The 13,235-nt window shown below is 48.7% G+C and overlaps 1 long non-coding RNA gene across 1 annotated transcript in view; it reads left to right on the forward strand.

Moving 5' to 3' along the window:
* Positions 1-8,872: 8,872 nt before the first annotated feature.
* LOC125045818 overlaps positions 8,873-13,235 on the forward strand; it is a 5,937-nt gene continuing 1,574 nt past the window's right edge. The window contains exons 1-2 of the long non-coding RNA XR_007116598.1: positions 8,873-9,007; positions 12,707-12,781. This is a non-coding gene — a long non-coding RNA (uncharacterized LOC125045818). The remainder of the gene's footprint in view (positions 9,008-12,706; positions 12,782-13,235) is intronic.

A 13,235-nucleotide genomic window follows, 5' to 3' on the forward strand; every position in this document is an offset into this window, starting at 1 on the left:
CTGAAGTGTTGTAACTGTGACATATCTGCACTCTATTGTCTATACTTTATTATATGTGTGTTATATCTACTATTGTGTGCTTTTGTATACATGATGACTTTACTCATGATTTATAGAATATGTTACATATCGTGATGCGTTTGTCTGGAACTACCAAATATATGTGTTTAACACTCTCGTCACAATATGTATATATATGATATGTATACATATGTATGTATATACATACATATGTATATATCCCCCAGTCCCTTGCTCGTTGTTGTCGTGGGAGGAGGCTTAGAAAACGAGGGCTGAGACCCAGTGCTGAGGATCTCTTTTTCCCTTCCCCTTTTCATTTCCGTCTCTTCCATAAGCCTTTCTACGGCCCATTTCCTAAGGTGTAAGAGCCGTGTTGAAAGGATGAAAGGCTGACTTTGTGCCAGGCATGAATGGCCTGGGGGTATCATGGTTTAGTTGTCTAGCCCTTTCCCCTCAATAGGACCCTGAGGGGTGGACTGTTGCTCTCCCCAACATACTCTAGGCTTACCATGGCCAGTAATTAAGATTTTATACCCTCATTACGGGCAATGAGGCTTGCCTCTTCATCAAATAGCTCCACTGATTCAAATTCTCCCGTGGTCAAGCTCTCCTTTGACCACGACTCTTCTCAATGCTTACTATTACATCATCTACCCAGGTCAACACTCAACCTCCAGGAGACATTCCTACTCTCCCAACATTCTCAACTTCATCCCCTCGACTCCAACAACTTTTTTCATCAACTTTCCCAGCCTCCCTTATTACTACTCTACAACCTTACTGTCCACCACTCCTCAGTACTAACTCACTCAACACTACTCCCTCTTCCACACGTCCCTTCCCTTCTACTATCCCATCCTCTACAAATATCTTACTTCCTTCTGTCTCGTCACAGTTACATCCGGAACCCAAGCTAAAGCATTATCAACCCTGACAGACTTCACTAACAAATCCATTCCTGCAGAACCTCAGCCCACCCTCAATATTTGTACCAGAACTGTCTCCATCTCCCCAACAAACTGTCCTTTCTATAACAAAAAATGGTCAAATTATGGAGAAGAATTTTTCACCTGCCTCACGGACTATGATGTAGTATCAGTAAAATGCTACACCACCAATATTATTTTCCATAGACATGACCTCTCCTTTAATCGTTACATTAGCAGAGAATCCCTCCCAGACCAACACATCAACCCCCACCCCATCAATGTCAAATATGTTGGCATTTAAGACATCCTGCCAAACACTGCCGTTCCAGGGGCTGCCCCACCTACAAGTTTGGTTCTTAGATGGCAACTCTGATTCAACCTTGGCCTCACTCTGCGTGAAGACAGACAGAAGCACATTGATGAGGTCTTTCTCTTCCTCCCTACTCCAGTAATGTCGCTCGCTCTGCCCCTCCTTGTCCCAGGATGTTCCTACAACCTCCCTTATACCTATTCCTCCTCCATCTTACATTCCCAGACTGCCGATATCCATCCTCCTCCTACTCATATTCCCCCTACACCCCTTCCTCCTACTCCAGCCCAACACAGCCCATTCCCCCTTGCTCCAGCTCTACCTACATTAACCCTCCATCCATCCCCGCTATCCCTTCCACTCCCCCCTGGATACACACGCCGTATCCTGCACTCCCTGATACCCCTCCTGATACTACACCACCTCCCCCCTCATTCCTTGTCTAGCTCCTTTCTCTTCAAATTCTCCGACATGCGTTGTAACCGTTATCACTCATAGATCAACTAAATAACAGCTCTCCTACTTTGGAATATTCTTGGTTTCCTGACCTTCATCATATCCTTTCTTCATATAACATATCCATTGTCTGCCTCCAAGAGACTTTTCCTGCATATCCTCCTATACCAATTCCCAATTACCATTTTGTCTCTTCCTCTCACTAGCTATATGTCTTGTCTATACTTATCCATCAAAAAACACAATATGTTATACCTTCCTTTCAAACCACTGTCCCTTGCATAGTTATTCGCATCCTTCTTCGCCACTGGATCAGATATTTGTCTACTTCTCCTCCTCCTACCCTATTGACTTTGTTGCCTTCCAAACTCTAATTTCCCCACCTTTCATTATAGTTGGTGATTTTAGCTGCCGCTACACTCTTTCGGAAGATTCCATCATTACCTCCCTTGGCCAATCCCTAGAATTTTTCCTCACCACAGCTGACTTTATTATTCTTAATTCAGATCGCCCCACACACTTTGGCGTACACATGCAATTGCTTTCATGCCTTGACCTCTCTGTGTGTTTCTGTTCTCTCCATTTAGACTTCCATTGATCAGTTTTCAATGTTTCACAGTTACAGTCCTAAGAACTGCTTATACAGCCATTCCCCAAATCTCAAGACCTTATACCTTCAAATGAGTTCCATGGTGGAATTCAGATTGCTCCAAATCGCTTCAGCTATCAGCCCTTATGTCCTTTTAAAGAGCATCTGCCTGTCTTCGCCGTACAATCCAGTAAAACAACTAGCCGGTGCATATTGCTTCCTTTATTACATCTACATTTATTTCAGCTGTCTAGCATCTGATAAACTATCAAGCAACCCTCCCCCCAACCAGATACTTTTATCTCTGGTCCTCTCCAAGTTGCTAGTGAACTTGTTGACTATTTCATCCAGGTCAGTAGTGGCTCTCACTTTTCTCCACATTTCTCTTCCATTAAGACCATCAGGGAATGCACCCCCATCACCTCCACCCTATCTTCTGCATAGTCCTATAATGCTCCCTTTTCTTCTTCTGAACTCCATGCCACCTTACAGTAGTGCCACAACACCTGTCGGCATTTATTACCGCATGCTCTGACACCTTCCAACGTCCTCTCTCTTTCCTATTAACTATTTTCAACCACATATGGATGACAGGAAATTTTATTTCTCTTTGGCGGGCTCTTATGCTCCCCTTCCTGAAACCCAATATTTTGGGTACTCTTCCTCAAAATTACTGCCCCATCGCTCTAACTAGCTTCTTATGCTAAATACTAGACCGAATGATTAACTTCCACCAAATCTCTCTCTTACCCAGTTTGGTTTCCGCCGTGCCTGAAGTACATCTGACACCCCTTGCGATTGAGATTTGCGAAGTGGCCCGGTCTGTGTCAGGTTTTTATGGCTGTGTCATTTTGTTCTCTGACACTCGATACTTACCGTGGATTGCCAGCAGGCGCTCCTGCAGCCGTGGTGTAAGCATATCACATAACCTATTTACCAGCACGGCGGCTGTTGCAAGCGGTCCTTGTCTTAGGAATTGTGTATTTTCACAATTCTCTAAGTAATGTATTAGTGTGGCGTTCGGCTCGCCGCAGTGCATGCAACACCTCATTTCACGGTTTATTGTCTCCATGATCTGCGATGCACAGTGGAAACCTAGGCACATTCTGTGAAGAAAGACTTCGGTACTTCTGTTGATTATTTCAGAGAGTGCCAGTGGGTCATAGCCTGTGGCATCTGAGTACCAGCTGGCCGAGGGGGAGGATCTCGTTTCCTCTCTGTGAAGTTGCAGGAGGAAGGTACAGGCGGCCGCAGTACACTTCCCCTTAAGTAATATTCGGCTTGATTTTATGATCATGGGATTTGGGGGTATACCCCTGCCAGTGACGGCTAGTCTGTCAGCAAGCTCGTTCCCTCTGATGCCAATGTGGCTAGGGACCCAGTTAATGATTTTCTTCTACCCTGAGCATGAATTCTTTGTACTATGGTAAGTATCGTGGTCAGGAGGTAGATGTTGCCTGTGGGTGAGCTGTGCTGAAGACAGTGGCTGCCCTGGAGTCTGTATGTATGACCATGTGACCTTCCCTTAGGGACGTGTGGGCTAGGGCTCCCATGATTGCAACTGTCTCTGCCTGTAGCGAGGAGGCATTGTCTGTTACCCTCATGGATTGTGTGGCATCCCTTGCTGCAAAGCCAGTGCCTGCAGTGTGGCTGAAGGGATCGGCCAATCCATCTGTGAAGTATGTTCTATTACCCGGAGGAGTGATGGCTGCAATGACCCTCTGGGGTCTGCCTTTAGACTAGGCGTGGGGTATAGGCTCTTTTTCATTGAAAGGCTCATTATGTTGAACTCTATCAAGGTTTATGCCCATGGCAGGGCTTTGACAAAGTCAGGGTGGGGGGAGTCCAAGCCCTTGGCAAGAAGCTGTTCTTTGAGCTGATGGCGTATCAACACCCTGGCTGTGTGAGACAGCCAGGAGTTGTTTGCAAAGAGCTTGTTGTTTTGTTCTAGGCGTCTGACCAACTTTTGTCTTAGGCTAGTGTTCCTGGGAGCCTGGATGACCTTTGTCAGGAATTGTGTTGCCATTAGATCGATTCGTGAGTCCAGGGGGAGAAGGTTTGCCTCCATCAGGAGGTTGAGGACCTTCGTCCACCTCGGGGCATTCAGAATGATCCTGGCAGCTTCATTTTGGACTGTTTCCAATTTGTCTTTGTGCTTTTTCTTTGTGGCAATTAGAGCGACTGAGGCATAGTCCACAATAGGCCGGACGACATGAACAAAAAATGATCTTGGTACTTTGTGTCTGGCTCCTATGCGTCTGCCAGACATTACTCTCATGACAGACAGTCTTGCTTTGGTTCGGTCACCCAGGTACTGGACCTCCTTGTGGAAGGAGAAGGTCCGGTCTATCCTTACCCCAAGGTATTGGAAGTCCTGGACCCATTCCAGTTCCACTCCCTGGATTTTCAGACTTGTGCCTTGAACTCTATGTCTCAGAGCCATGGCTTTGGATTTGGCAGAGATCTTTAGTCCTGTCCTACAACATTCCTCAGACGCTGGGCTTTATTCAGGCAGTGTGATCCAGTGGAGGTAATAGCAAGATCGTCTGCATACGAGATGATCTTGCACCCCACTGGGAGGTATATGTTGAGGATGCAGGACATTAAAGTGTTAAATAGGGCTGGACTGAGAACCCCACCCTGTGGCGTTCCATTTCCTAGTGGCATGTGCTGTGATAGGTGACCCTGGAAAATTCCAGGGTCATCTGGCAGTTATGTTCCTGAAATAGTCACCTAACCAAGCCAAGAGCTTTTCTCTGATTCCCTTCTGGATCAGGCTCTCCTGAATGGCAAGAGGACTTGCTAATTCTAAAGCCTTCTCCAGGTCAAGGAATACTACCACAGCTGTACCCTTGCTGATTGTACTTAACAAGCGTGGCTATGCTGTGCGCTGTGCTCATGCCCCTGGTGAACCCATGGAGATGTTAGTGCAGGGGTCCCATTTTCCATTGGAGCCGGTTTAGTACCATCCTCTCGGCCGTCTTGGCCAGACAGCTGAGGAGAGAGATGGGGCGGTACTTCCCTGGCTCCTTTGGTTTTGGGATGGGAACTATGGTAGCCCTCTTCCAACTCTGGGGTAGAGTGGAAGTTTCCCAGGACTTGTTGATGAGTTGCAAGAGTGCAAGCTCACCTGCTAGTCCTAGGTGGGAGATAATGGGGTACGAGATCCAATCAGAGCCCGGGGCTGTGTTCGAACTGGATTTGTAGGCTTTTCTTAGTTTCCTCAGAGAAAAAATAACATCTGAGTTATCGGGTTTGGCTGCCCTTTCTCTGATCTGAGCAAGTCTGTCTGGTTGTAGGCGTTCCTGTCTTGCCCTCAGCTCGGCTGGCTGCTTGTTCTCGCAGAGAACTTGTGCGCCAGCCTATTTCCCTCTGCTTGAGGGTCATGATGTGTGCACCTCGGCTAGTAGCTCGCCTGACCCGTTGTCACAGCTCTGTGAGGGTGGTTTGGTGGTTGAAGGACTCGCACCATTCCAGCCACTTTTCCTGCCTGACTCTGTTGGCAGTTTCCTTGGCATCCCTGACAGCTTCCCTTAGGAGGGCTAAGTTGTCGGGGGTTCTTTGCCTTCAGAATAGTTTTCGGCACATGTTTACTCTGTGGTATCACACACACTCACACGCACACTCACACTCACACACACACACACACACACACACACACACACACACACACACACACACGGTTTCTCCAGTAGCTTTGGTCGCTACGCTGAAAGGCGCGGTCGCTCTGCAGTAGTGCCAGAAGAGCGGTTATCACCTCTCTCTCTTAGCCATAAAGCTCTCGGTGCAGATTAATGAATTTCTGAATAAAATGACCTTAGCTCCTCGTGACAAACTTCGCAAATCATAAAGAAGTTGGCGATTTGGCAACACTTCCCATCCGCTAGCGGGCCGCGTCCCCAGTATGTGAGCAGGCAGGGTGTGTGAAGGTGTTTGTGAGGTCGCGCTGAGGAAACTTACCACATGGCAGTACTATAATCATAGGCAATTGAAGAGAGGAGTGTCCTTCCTTGGTGGATCCTGTGGCTGGAATGGACTCCCCTTGATTATTTCAACACACACACACACACACACACACACACACACACACACACACACACACACACACACACATATATATATATATATATATATATATATATATATATATATATATATATGTATATATATATATATATGTGTGTGTATGTGTGTGTGTGTGTGTGTGTGTGTGTATGTATATATGTATATATATATATACATATATTATATCTGCATTAGCACGCCATGATTCCGTATTAGCCATATCCTAGAAAAAAAACATATGATACTACATGGCAGTACTATATTCTTAAGCAATTGTCCTCCCAAGCCATATGCCGAAACATTTCTTTATAAAGTCCTACCTCTCCAAATGCACTTTCCAGGTCAAAATTGCCTCTTCCACATCATCACCCTTTTCTCGGTTCGAAGGCGTCCCGCAAGGTAGGGTGCTCAGCGCCACCTTGCTGTCAATGGTATGATTTCAGTTTTACCACCAGGAGTGTAGCCGCAATTATCAACATCGGCATGGCGTAGCTGCTGGAATCAGCATCACGTGTATAACCTCCGTAGCCACTGCCATCACCATCGGCATGGCGTAGCTGCTGGCATCAGCATCACACGTATATCATCCCCTCTAGGACTTGGTTGACGTTTTCCTCATGGGTTGCGATAAGGATAATCTCATAGCCGTGCTCCTCCGTTTGTATATATGTTCTGAATTAGGCCTTGTCCCTAGTGTTGACGTATATATGGAAGGAAGGTTGTCTCACGAAAGGGGGCCATCACAGGTTTATAGAGCAGTTTGAGAGTGAATACTGGCTCGACAACACGTACATAAGGACCGATCTGAGGACTTATGTTAAAGGCATTGACTGTTCTCGCTATGCGTATGTATCATACATTCATGTATATATATAAACTAGTGTCCGTATATGTTGTTGTTTACCTTAAGCAGTAGGATATAGTGATATTCTTAGCAACCAGTAAAATGTATTATTTCTATAGTTGTAATATTATAAGTACTGATATAATCTTGTTAGTGAATCTAAGTCGAATTGTAAATGTAAGTATGATTATTATTGTATTATTATTGTATTGATTTATAATTGATATTTTATTGATTATGTATTGATTACAGGTTTGACCGCATTCCAATAAATCGTGGAGCGAGTTCTACGCAGTGGTATCAGTCACCTTGAGTTAACACAAATAATCTGAGCGCATGAATTGGCGCTTACAAGGAGCCATCACTATATGCTGATGATTTAACCATCTCCGGGACATCTATACCTCTCTCCACCATTTCCTCCAGTCTTCAATATCATCAGTATCTTCCTGGGCCACCAACCATGGCTTTCGTTCTTCTACCTCCAAATTTGTTCTCCATCCTTTTCTCTCGCGCACGTATGTAGGTCCCCAACTTCCCCTCTTCTTTCATGGCGCTCCACTCCAATACCGTTCTTCCGGCAAAGTCCTTGGCGTTATTTTGGACTCCACGTTGTCCTAGCGAAACCATATCCTTTACGTTAAAGAAAAAGCTCGTCACCTTGATCCTCTCTACTCTTGATTATGGATACCATATCAACTCCTCTGCGTCAACCCCCCTTCTTGCTCATCTTGATACAGTCTACCAATGCGGTTTTCACTTACCTCTTGGCTATATATACAGACATGATACATACATGTATATATACATGCGTGCGTTTGTGCCTGTTGGTATGTATATTTGTGCACATTCACACGCACGCACGCACGCACGTACACACACACACACACACACACACACACACACACACACACTCACACACTCACTCACACACACACTCACACTCTCACACACACACACACACTCACTCACACTCACACTCACACTCACACTCACACTCATACTCACACTCACACTCACACACACACACACTCACACTCATACATGTATATATACATGCGTGCGTTTGTGCCTGTTGGTATGTATATTTGTGCACATTCACACGCACGCACGCACGCACGTACACACACACACACACACACACACACACACACACTCACACACTCACTCACACACACACTCACACTCTCACACACACACACTCACTCACACTCACACTCACACTCACACTCACACTCACACTCACACTCACACTCACACTCACACTCACACTCATACTCACACTCACACTCACACACACACACACTCACACTCACATTCCCCCACCCCCACCCCCACCCCCACCCTCACCCTCCCCCACCCCCACCCCCACACCCACCCACACACACACACACACACACACACACACACACACACACACACACACACACACACACACACACACACACACGCGGTTCCTCCAGTAGCTTTGGTCGCTACGCTGAAAGGCGCGGTCACTCTGCAGTAGTGCCATAAGAGCGGTTATCACCTCTCTCTCTTAGCCATAAAGCTCTTGATGCAGATTAATGAATTTCTGAATAAAATAACCCTATTTCCTCGTGACAGACTAATATATGTTCTATATAGAAGGCCCGGGCGAAGCTAAAACTTCGCAAAACAAAAATAATAAATTGGCGATTTGGCAACACCCCGTCCGCTAGCGGGCCGCGTCCCCAGTGTGCGAGCAGGCAGGGTGTGTGACGTTGTTCGTGAAGTCGCGCTGAGGAAACTTTTCGATTTCGACTCTTTTTAAGGTGGGTTGGCCTTGTTGTCATGTGATGTTCTACTCAAATTCGCTTCGTCTCCACTTGCACACGCGGCCGAGCGTGTTGGCGGAGAATGAGCTTCGAGCTAAATGTTCAAACTGATTTTTTCCTTATAATAATTTCCCGATGGCGGCCGCGGAGGGTGGGTCCAGATGGCAGGGAAAAGGCCGTGTGATGCGGACTCGATACTCTCTTTGGTGTTATTTTTTCTTTGGTGCTTGTTAGATTAAATGGCGGCGGTGAAAGATCTGCCTGATATTTACTTCCAAGGTCATAATGAGATTGACTGTTTTATTCTTAGGCCTATATGTTCTCTCTTTGTGTGTGTGTGTATATGTGTGTGTACGTACCTATCTATCTATCTATCTATATATATATATATATATATATATCTATATCTTACTTGTGTCTCGCTCCCTCTCTCTCCCTCACTTTCACTTTCACACCCCCCCTCTCTCTCTCACTCTCTCTCTCTCTCTCTCTCTCTCTCTCTCTCTCTCTCTCTCTCTCTCTCTCTCTCTCTCTCTCTCTCTCTCTCTCTCTCTCTCTCTCTCTCTCTCTCTCGTGTTCATTTTTTATCACGGAATTTTAATGACAAGCAATTTTTGCTGTGTAAGATTTGTTTCAAGCAAATGAAAAAGTCATAAAACAGTTATTCTTCACAGACCAAGTTTCCATTTTGCTTGTGATAAAAGGGGGGGGGGGTAGTTATCTTGGGCATCGAGCGAAGAGCGACCATTCTTTACTGTTTTTTTCGGGCATTCAAGGAGCCGTTCGAGGATAGGGGGGTTGGGACATGTAGGAGAGCGGCGTCAGCAGACAGGAAGGAAAACTTGCGCGTTCTTGTGTGACACGTGATTTAGTTGTTAGTAAGACGCTTGACTCAGCTCCCCCTTTACGGCGTGTGGCTAAGACGACGGGTGCAGGTACCCCACCCACGTGGGTTCGAGTGAAACCCATGATCGCGGGATTGGCTAGCCCCCCCCCCCTCGTCCTCTCTTCTCTTCTCCTCTCCTCTCCTCTCTTCTCTTCTCTTATCTTCTCTTCTCTTCTCTATCTTCTCTTATCTTCTCTTCTCTTCTCTTCTCTTCTCTTCTCCTCTCTTATCTTATCTTCTCCTCTCCTCTCCTCTCCTCTCCTGTGAGTGCACGCCCCAGCTGTCCTCTGCGCTTTCAACTCCTTGAGTAAATACTTAAATCCTCGACAAGGTCAATTTAGCTTACGCCTAGAGTAGTTGACAACCCCCCCCCCCTCTCCCTCTCCCTCTCCCTCTCCCTCTCCCTCTCCCTCTCCCTCTCCCTCTCCCTCTCCCTCTCCCTCTCCCTCTCCCTCTCCCTCTCCCCCCCCCTTCCTCTTCTCTTCTTTCCTTCTTTTTTCTCCTCTTTCTTTTCTTTTCTCCTCTTCTTTTCTCTTTTCTTCTCTTCTCTTCTCTTCTCTTCTCTTCTCCTTTTCTCCTCTCTCTCTCTCTTCCCCAAAATAATATTATATATATATATATTTATTTTATTAAAATTAAAATTACCGCCACGCGCACACACACAAAAGGAGGGCAAAACCCGGAATATAAAATTAAACAATACGTTTTTAGTTTTGTCACACTCATCCAAAATTTAGTTGTTTTTCTTGCCTTCTTCGCTTTCATCCGTTTTTTGTGTTTTTTTTTGTTTTTTTGTATTTTCTCTGCCAGCGTTTTATACCTTCCTTCGCCCATTGGTCCTTTTCCTTTTGAAATTCCCGTGTCCTTCGCCAGGGCCCTCCCTCGCCCACGTTGGCCTTTCCCCCACCCCTCCTCTTTCCCTTTCCCCCCTCCCCACCCCCCCTGCTCCTCTCCCCCCTTTTTCCCCTCCTGCCGCCCTCCCCCGTTTTTTCTCACTTACGGGGGTTGCCTCGCCCCTCCCCACGACTCACCCACCCATTCAAAGCCTAACACAGCCTTCACCCTCCGCACCTCTACTGAAGGAGGGGGAGGGGGGGGGGGAAGGGGAGGGAGGAGGGAGGGAGGGATGGGGGAAAGGAAGGGGGGGGGAGAGGGTGGGGGGGGGGGGGTGGGGAGTTGGGGAAAGGGGGGGGAGGGGGGGGGGAGGAAGGGGGAAGGGGGGGGGGGGGAGGAGGAGGGGGGGGGGGGGAGGAAGGGGGGGGGAAGGGGGAGAGGAAAAAGGGGGGGAGAAGGAGGGAGGGGGGGGGGAGAGAGGGGGAGGGATGGGGGGAGGGGGGGGTGAGGGAGGGGGAGGAAGGGGGGGGGAAGGGGGGGGTGGGGGGGAGGAGGGAGGGGGGGGGAGGGAAGGGGGGGGGAGGGAGGGGGGAAAGGGGGGGTGGGGGAGAAAAGGGGAGAGGGGGGGGGAGGGGGGGGGAAGAAAGGGAGGGGGGGGGGGGGGGGAGGGGGGGAAAGGGGGGGGGGGAGGGGAGAGAGGGAGGGAGGAAGGGGGAGAGAGAGAGAAGAGGAGGGAAGGAAGAGGGAGAGGGAAAGGGAGGGAAGGGGGAGAAGGAAGGAAGGGAGGGAGGGGGGAGAGAGAGAAGGAGGGAGGGAGGGGGGGGGAGGGAGAGAGGAGGGGAGGGTGAGAGGAGGGGAGAAGGGAGGGGGGGGAGGGGAGAGGGGAGAGGGGAAGAGGGAGGGGGGAGAGAGAGAAGAGGAAGAGGAGAGGAGGGAGGGAGGGGGGAGGGAGAGAGAAGAGAGAGAGGGGAGAGAAGAGAGGGTGGGAGGGAGAGAGGAGGAAAAGAGAGAGAGAGAGGAGAGAGGAAGAGAGAGAGGAGAGGAGAGGAGAGAGAGAGAGGGGGAGGGGAGAGAGGGAGGGAGGGAGGGGAGACGGAGAGGGGAGGGGGGAGGGCAGAGAGAAAGATGGAGGGAGGGAGGGGGGGGGGGAGGGAAAGTGGGGGAAGGGGGAGAGAGAGGAGAGGGGGAGGGGGGGAGGAAGGGGGGGAGAGAGAGGGAGGGAGGGGAGAGAGAGAGAGAGGGAGGGAGGGAGGGTGGGATGGGAGAGAGAGAGGGGGGGAGGAGAGAGAGAGAGAGAGAGAGAGGAGAGAGAGAGAGGAGAGAGAGAGGAGAGAGGAGAGAGAGAGAGGGGGGGGAGGGGGGGAGAGAGAGGAGAGAGGGGAGAGAGAGAGAGAGAGAGTGAGTCATGTCACATCCTCCTGGGGCATATGACGTCACACATCCTCCAAGGATGTGACGTCATACCCCGCGAAGCAAGTGTCAGACTGGGCGTCAGCCGTTTTTCAACTACAAGCAATGTAAGGTATGATTTTTCACTCTCTCTCTCTCTCTCTCTCTCTCTCTCTCTCTCTCTCTCTCTCTCTCTCTCTCTCTCTCTCTCTTTCTCTCCCTCTCTCCCTCTCTCCCTCCCTCCCTCGTTCTCTCAATTTCTCTCTCTCTCTCTATCTGTCTCTCTGTCTCTCTCTCTTATTAAGATAGGGGTGAGGATAACCTACGTTACCTCATCCTTTTGAGATGTAAATTTTTGTCTCTCTCTCCCTCCCTCCCTCCCTCCCTGCCTCTCCCTCTCTTCCTCCCTCTCTCCCCCCTCCCCCCCTCCCTCCCTCCCTCCTCCCTCCCTCCCTCCCTCCCTCCCTCCCTCCCTCCCTCCCTCCCTTCCTCCCTCTCCCTCTTATCTGTGTGTGTGTGTGTGTGTGAGAGCAGTACTGGAAGCATCCTGACGTGGTGTTCATATGTGTATATTTAATTCGTTTCAGGCAAGCGCAATGTCAGGACAGCCGACGCAAGTGGTAGTGGAGACCCTTCCTCCCGGCACCTGCACCGTCTGCAGGGTAAGCTTTGGGGAAGCAATCGCACTTGGGTGGAAATGCCAGATATGAATACAGCTAATGTTAGTCTCTCTTTCTCTCTTGCTCTCTCTCTTTCTCTCTTTCTCTCTTTCTCTCTTCTCTCTCCTCTCTCCTCTCTCCTCTCTCCTCTCTCCTCTCTCCTCTCTCTTCTCTCTTCTCTCTTCTCTCTCTCTCTCTCTCTCTCTCTCTCTCTCTCTCTCTCTCTCTCTCTCTCTCTCTCTCTCTCTCTCTCTCTCTCTCTCTCTGTGTTCTTTCCTCTCTCTCTCTCTCTCTCTCTGTGTTCTTTCCTCTCTCTCTCTCTCTCTCTCTCTCTCTCTCTCTCTCTCTCTCTCTCTCTCTCTCTCTCTCTCTCTCTCTCTCTCTCTCTCTCTCTCTGTGTTCTTTCCTCTCTATCTCTCTCTCTCTCTCTCTCTCTCTCTCTCTCTCTCTCTCTCTC

This window comes from Penaeus chinensis, chromosome 38, assembly GCF_019202785.1.
Source record: "Penaeus chinensis breed Huanghai No. 1 chromosome 38, ASM1920278v2, whole genome shotgun sequence".
Classification (NCBI taxonomy): domain Eukaryota; kingdom Metazoa; phylum Arthropoda; class Malacostraca; order Decapoda; family Penaeidae; genus Penaeus; species Penaeus chinensis.